We start from the raw sequence: 8,099 nt of genomic DNA on the forward strand, positions 1-8,099 counted from the left end.
GCGGCGGGTGGTGTAAACCTTCTAATTGTGCCTAATGCGTTCCTTATTTACCTTACAAGTGTATTTAGTGATGCTGACATGTGGAGTGCATCCTAGTCTACCTATTCGTAACAAGCCTTTTACGGGCGGGTGTCACTTCTGGCAGTAAGCAAGGCTTACTATGTGCTGTTTGAATGTTAAGCAAGACGTAACCGAGAGACAACACAAGACTTGCTTCATCTGTTTCCACTGCATAGTCGCATTTGAGCTTTTATTGATACGCCAACTTTTCCACCTCCCCCATGCATGAAAACGTTTTTGCGATATTTGGAGGGTTGGTCGTCCCCCCCCCCCCCCATTTTCTGGTGTTTCCATCAGGTTTTTTATGCACAAAGTGAAAATTCGCATAAGAACAGGTGGATAAAACTTGTGTTATAAGGTAAAATACCGGTAGTTACATACATATAGGGGGTTTAAAGTTGTACTTATTTATTTGCTTTTAACGTTGGAAAGGCAGCAAGTTTTTCAAATTACCCAAAGTTTTGTTTCAAATTTACGTTGAGATTCTACATATGGTTTGCCTGCTATGGTACCCTGGTTTGCAGAAACATACAATGCAAATGTTTTATTCTGGTAATTGGGTTGGGAGAGGAGAGGAGTCAGTTGTGCCAAGTCGCTTTCAAATAGTGGAGAGGAGAAATGACGTGGTTAGAGCTAGTATTTACAGTATGAAGGAATAAGAATAGAACAGTTGTTGAAACATTTCCACTAGGAAAGAGTAATGCAACAGAGGAGAGGGGACGAGGAGGACACTCTGGAAAGAGTCATGTAGCAGAGGAGAGGGGACAAGGAGGACACTCTGGAAAGAGTCATGTAGCAGAGGAGAGGGAACAAGGAGGACACTCTGGAAAGAGTCATGTAGCAGAGGAGAGGGGACGGGGAGGACACTCTGGAAAGAGTCATGTAGCAGAGGAGAGGGGACGCGGAGGACACTCTGGAAAGAGGCATGTAGCATAGGAGAGGGGATGAGGAGGACACTCTGGAAAGAGTCATGTAGCAGAGGAGAGGGGACGAGGAGGACACTCTGGAAAGAGTCATGTAGCAGAGGAGAGGGGACGAGGAGGACACTCTGGAAAGAGTCATGTAGCAGAGGAGAGGGGATGAGGAGGACACTCTGGAAAGAGTCATGTAGCAGAGGAGAGGGGACGAGGAGGACACTCTGGAAAGAGTAATGTAGCAGAGGAGAGGGGACGAGGAGGACACTCTGGAAAGAGAGGGAAAGGGGACGAGGAGGACACCCTGGAAAGAGTCATGTAGCAGAGGAGAGGGGACGAGGAGGACACTCTGGAAAGAGAGGGAGAGGGGACGAGGAGGACACCCTGGAAAGAGTCATGTAGCAGAGGAGAGGGGACAAGGAGGACACTCTGGAAAGAGAGGGAGAGGGGACGAGGAGGACACTCTGGAAAGAGTCATGTAGCAGAGGAGAGGGGACGAGGAGGACACTCTGGAAAGAGTCATGTAGCAGAGGAAAGGGGACGAGGAGGACACTCTGGAAAGAGAAATGTAGCAGAGGAGAGGGGACGAGGAGGACACTCTGGAAAGAGTCATGTAGCAGAGGAGAGGGGACGAGGAGGACACTCTGGAAAGAGAGGGAGAGGGGACGAGCAGGACACTCTGGAAAGAGTCATGTAGCAGAGGAGAGGGGACGAGGAGGACACTCTGGAAAGAGAGGGAGAGGGGACGAGCAGGACACTCTGGAAAGAGTCATGTAGCAGAGGAGAGGGGACGAGGAGGACACTCTGGAAAGAGTCATGTAGCAGAGGAAAGGGGACGAGGAGGACACTCTGGAAAGAGAAATGTAGCAGAGGAGAGGGGACGAGGAGGACACTCTGGAAAGAGTCATGTAGCAGAGGAGAGGGGATGAGGAGGACACTCTGGAAAGAGTCATGTAGCTGAGGAGAAGGGATGAGGAGGACACTCTGGAAAGAGTAATGTAACAGAGGAGAGGGGACGGGGAGGACACTCTGTAAAGAGTCATGTAGCAGAGGAGAGGGGACGGGGAGGACACTCTGTAAAGAGTCATGTAGCAGAGGAGAGGGGACGAGGAGGACACTCTGGAAAGAGTCATGTAGCAGAGGAGAGGGGGCGAGGAGGACACTCTGGAAAGAGTCATGTAGCAGAGGAGAGGGGACGTGGAGGACACTCGGGAAAGAGTCATGTAGCAGAGGAGAGGGGACGAGGAGGACACTCTGGAAAGAGTCATGTAGCAGAGGAGAGGGGACGAGGAGGACACTCTGGAAAGAGTCATGTAGCAGAGGAGAGGGGACGAGGAGGAGGACACTCTGGAAAGAGTCATGTAGCAGAGGAGAGGGGACGAGGAGGACACTCTGGAAAGAGTCATGTAGCAGAGGAGAGGGGACGAGGACACTCTGGAAAGAGTCATATAGCAGAGGAGAGGGGACGAGGAGGACACTCTGGAAAGAGTCATGTAGCAGAGGAGAGGGGACGAGGAGGACACTCTGGAAAGACTATTGTGTAATCTGCTCATGGGTGCCAAACACACTGTACATTAGCCTGGTTGTGGGGTTTACTCACTGCACACAATTTCCTCCCATACACATTTCTGTGGTTCTTTTATGTCATAATGAGATATTAAGATGATATATCAACCAGGCTTTAGCTTCAAATACTAAAATACATGATCCCTATTGCGTTGGGAGAGGCTGGCCCTGCTGTGGAGAAGCAGCTGCTCAGTGCTGCTCACCCTCTTGAGCCTGTGTACTAAAATATTTCAGAATGAGTGAGTGATATTGATCTGTATGTCGTCCAACTATTTTAGAGGCCGTTTTCACTTCCACTCTGCATCCCAATGTAATAATGGTCCTTCTTGCTCTGGAGACGACAATGCAGTGAAGGCACTGTGACATCGAGGGAAATAACAGGTACTTAATAACACAAGGAAAAGACAGCTATGGCTTGTGTAGCACAGCCAGGGAGACAGCTCAGCATCTGCTCCATTCATAGAACGCTGAACCAGGCTCCAAATCTATCAGAGACACACACGTACGTACGCAGGCACGCGCACGCACACACACACACACACACACACACACACACACACACACACACACACACACACACACACACACACACACACACACACACACAGACACACACACACACACACACACACACACACACACACATTTTAATTTCTTTATTGGATTTTCGATTAGAGACATTAATCGTATCAAAACCCAATAGTAGCAAGAGTCAATGCAATACAATACAAGATCATGCTCACAATGTTATCTGTAGGCTATAGACATAGGCAGATCAAAAAAGAAACATGAGGCTCTATGGGTATAAGTGACAGCGTCTTTTCCAAATGAAATGACTGCCAATGATGGCAGACACAGAGCAGTACTTGGCCAACTGTTTTGCAGCTTTTTTTGCCAGTCCAGCAAGTTGGAGTCCTCGCACACACATTTTATGAACATGCCCCAGACTACCAAATATCAAGACTATAATTTTACAATTATACCCACATGCAGAGATGGCGTTTGCAAGTGTTTGATATTTTAGCCATTTATAACTGAAGCATGTATCCATGTACAAATCAAAGGAACATCCAATTTCTAAAACTAAAACAGACTTGGTGGATTCATTGATCATGACAATATCCGGAGTATATTGAGTACACACACACACACACACACACACACACACACACACACACACACACACACACACACACACACACACACACACACAGACACACACACACACACACACACACACACACACACACACACACACACAGCAAGCAACACCTTTGATTTTAGGATTTGGGACTGGAGTGAAGGTGTTAGACAGACAAGACAGAGACAGTCTCACCTCAGTCAAGAGGATGTATGTTAGTCAGTCAGGAGGACTTTAATCTGTTGCCTGCATGATTTTATACAAAATATGGATACTGGATAGAGATCAAACAATTCTGCACAAAGCCGTGTGTGTGTGTGTGTGTGTGTGTGTGTGTGTGTGTGTGTGTGTGTGTATGTGTGTGTGTGTGTGTGTGTGTGTGTGTGTGTGTGTTATTTTAACAATAATGATCTACAATGAGAGATTCTACAAAACAAACAGTTATTGAAACTGTGATCTTACACACCTTCATAGACACCGCACTGTGATACTGCATCATGGGCAGATACAGCACTAGAATAAGGGCGTGGTGAATATGATATCTTTTTATTGTATTTATTTAATCTTTATTTAACCAGTAAAGCCAATCTCCATTCACAATGACAACCTGGCCAAGAGGCAAAAATAACACAGGTCTCACTAATCCTTTCAGATGTCCGACATGATGGAGTCAGAGGCCAACAGTAAACATGGATCACATGCGGTCGTGATGACACAGTAGACTGGCGCGAGCATTTCAGATGACATGAAATTGTAGTTTACCTCTTTGATTTCAGAATGAGATTTCAGAATTGGATCACAGGCACCACAACAGGAATGGATGGATACCTGGGAGGGTGATCACAGAATGGCCACTAGTACTACAGTGCAGAGGCCTAGTAGAGGCATCTCAAGATGAGAAATAATGAGCTAAATGGCAGCAAGCAATGTAACTGTGCTGTTGTTGGTATTTAACACATTTTGAGGAAATGTCCCCGTTCCTCTCAAGAGTGAAGAGAGACCCTCTCAAATAGGAAACACACATCAGACGTAATGCATGTCCTCTCTCATCCAAATATTGACTTGGAGCACTTGGAGCTGTAACAGCAGCCAGTTTTCACACAGCAGATGCTTGTGATGATGAGCATGTGGGTAGTGCAGCGGTAGATTCCCTGCCTACCAACATGAGGGGTGCAGGTTCAAGCCCCTGTGTTACCTCCGGGTTGGTTGGGCGTCCATACAGGCAAAATTGGCCGTGTCTGCGGGTGGGAAGCCGGATTAAAGGTATTTCCTGATCGCTGCGGCTGTACTAATGCCTCCTCTGGTTGGTCGGGGCCGGGGCGGGGCAGGGCGCCTGTCCAGGGGCGAGGGGAAGTGGGGGAAATAGCGTGATCCTCCCACGCGCTACGTCCTCCCAGTGAAACTCCTCGCTGTCAGGTAAAAAGCGGCCTATTACTGCACATGTATCGGAGGAAGCATGTGCTAGTCTACAACTCTCCCCCAGTGATCTAGCTCGGGGGTTGGAAGAGGAAGCTGCGGAACTGATACTGAAAGCTGTAGTTCCTCGAATGGCCACCTGAGGCTGGACTCAAAAGGGAGTCGTTCCAATTTGATTGCACTTTAAAAAGAAATCTTCATTACTAAGCTAAATCTGAGGCACATGTTTTCATCAATTTAAACAACCTGCTAAAGGTAACAGACAGATTTGGGTCAACAGGTCAGGAGTTCACTGTATAATGGATGTCTAGTCGAGGCACTTTTGAGACTAGGACAGGAATACAAGCAAGCAAGGAGAGAGGCGGGCAGAGAGACAGGCAGGCAAGCAGCCGGGCCCTCTGGGAGGAAGTCAGACTCACAGGAGTGGAAGTGCGATGCAAAGGGTGTCTGTGCCACTCTCATGCTATTACATCAAAACATCTTATAACAGCATCAAATAGAGAGCCAAAGTCGACGTCACTTCCTGCTTCAACATGCACACCAGAGACCTTTCATCCGCCATTTATGTACCCATAGACATTTCGAATAAAATGCTTATGTTCATCCAAAGTCTCTTGCACACCTGAGAAGTCTTGCACACTGTCTTCACTTGCTCAAAATGGAAATTTGATACACAACGTTTTGGTACAAGACCTTTATCAAAAATGTCTTGTACGTTGAAACGTTGTGTAGTGTACTGAATTTCCATTTTGAGCAAGTGAAGACAGTGTGCGAATAAAATGCTTATAAAAATAGTTTTACTTGGTCAAACCAAATGATTCAGCTATATTTAGAAACAGGAGAGACCATAGAACATTGCACTCGACCAAAAAAAATATGTTTTGGGTCCGAGTGAAATGTTATGTGGTCTCTCCTGTTTCTAAATATAGCTGAATCATTTGGTTTGACCAAGTAAAGGAGCGTTCACACCGAGATATTTATTTTTCGCTCTGTCGCTCAAGTCAACCCTTTGGAATCGCTCTGTCGCTCTGTTTAAATCGCTCATCAACAGGCACACGAAATGACGGACATGTGGGGGATATAACGTTACGCAATGTCATGCTGTTTGTCCACTACGAGCCACCGTCATTGTTTACAAGCTAAGCCTATCAGCGTGCTCCTAATGCGAGCTGCATACCGGTAGTACAGACTTCACTTCATGTCAGCTGTCAGCCTGTCAATGCGGTTTGTTGCCACACAATAAACCAGCGGTTTGTTCCAAGCCAGAGTGATCCTTGACTCGCTCTCACACGGCAGCCAATCAGCATTGAACAGCGAGCGACTGATGCCAGCGTATTTTCGCTCGAGTTGGAATATTTCATCTTGAGCGACGAGCGTATTTTCTCCCTGTCGCTCTGTCTCTGCCGCTCGGACGCCCAGCGATTATTCTCCCAGGCGAATATACGCTCAATCGCTCGTTTGCATTGACTTTGTATGTAAACTTGACGCCAGCGACAAACTTTAATAGGTCGGTGTGAATGCAGCTTTAGACTATTTTTTATGAGCATTTTACAAAATGTCTATGAGAAAATTAATGGCGGATGAAAAGTCTCTGGTGCACATGTTGAAGCAGGAAGTTACGTCGACTTTGGCTCTCTATACCGAAATAAGTCTGTATCTGTATTTTGTCCAAGGAATGGAAATAGTTTGAACTTGAACAAAGCTGAAAACCCTGAGGGATATGAGGTTGAAATATTCCTTGAAGACATAAAAAAAAATCTGAAGCGGGGTATATAAATAGCCTTTGTGGCTGGCTGTCCTTAAGCAGATATGACAGCTTACAGCCATAGAGTCGGCAGCAGACAAACTGCAGGCCAAACTTTGCTGAGGCCTTTGGGACAGATGATGTACTGCCTTGGGGTTGGTAAGTAGCCTACCTGGAAATATCACTCTGACTCAGTCCAGAAACACTGGACTTGTTCCATGGCCGTGCACTGTGAGCTGCTGCAAACGTTATTGACGACAACTGTCAGAGAGAGAGAGAGAGAGAGAGAGAGAGAGAGATATGAGTTTATAATTTATTAAGGCAACTTCATCAAACACCCAAAATGACTTCAAATACCAATAATTATATTCTTCATAGAGCCATCTGTGCTCTGCTGACAGACTCAGCAGTGAAAACACACACACACACACACACACACACACACACACACATACATACATATACACACACAGACACACACAGAGTAGTTGCTGTGCTTCGCCCTTGCTAATATAGTCATGGACTTGAAGTTTTTTCTAAATGCTTAAACACTGACAGTGATTCTTGAAGCACTATCTCTGAAACCATTAAAGAGCATGGTGCAGGTAAAACAAAACCCAATACTTTAGAGTTAGGACTCAAGATTCTTATGAAAATACCCCCAAAAAACAAAAACTAAATTAAAACATGCCCCCAGGGCAGAAATATGGAGAAAAAGGTGGCATTATAATGCACATGTTCAAAAAAAAGAAGCCATCTGTGCAGATAACACCTGTGATGACACTCAGGCTACTGTACTTACTGTAACAATAATAATATACAATGTGTACAGCAGAAAACTTTCCAAAACACCAGACGTACAATAATGATCATAATTGTACGATAATTTACCACCAAAACTAATAGCATTTTGACCCTCTGGTACAATAATTCGACACTGCCCAGAATGCATTTCGGCATTGACGGGAGAAGAAAACTCCGCTCCATTTCCCCCCCAAAGGCAACTTTCTGTTTAGTTTGGGCTCTATCTACATCTTTGGTCTGTACCGTGGTTTTGCTTTGTGATTTGATACAATGATACATTGTAGCTCTTTCTTGTAATATGAATGTGCCGAGAGTGAAGGCAGTCACTCGCCACACTGCACTTTGCTACTATGCACCTTATATCACTACTGTGCACTTTAGATTGTGGCTACAGTTGTCATTTGCACTTTAATTGTTGTGCTGCACTTTAAACTGCTGCTCTAGACTGTTCTTA

Source organism: Poromitra crassiceps (genome assembly GCF_964638095.1).
Source record: "Poromitra crassiceps genome assembly, chromosome: 10".
NCBI lineage: Eukaryota > Metazoa > Chordata > Actinopteri > Beryciformes > Melamphaidae > Poromitra > Poromitra crassiceps.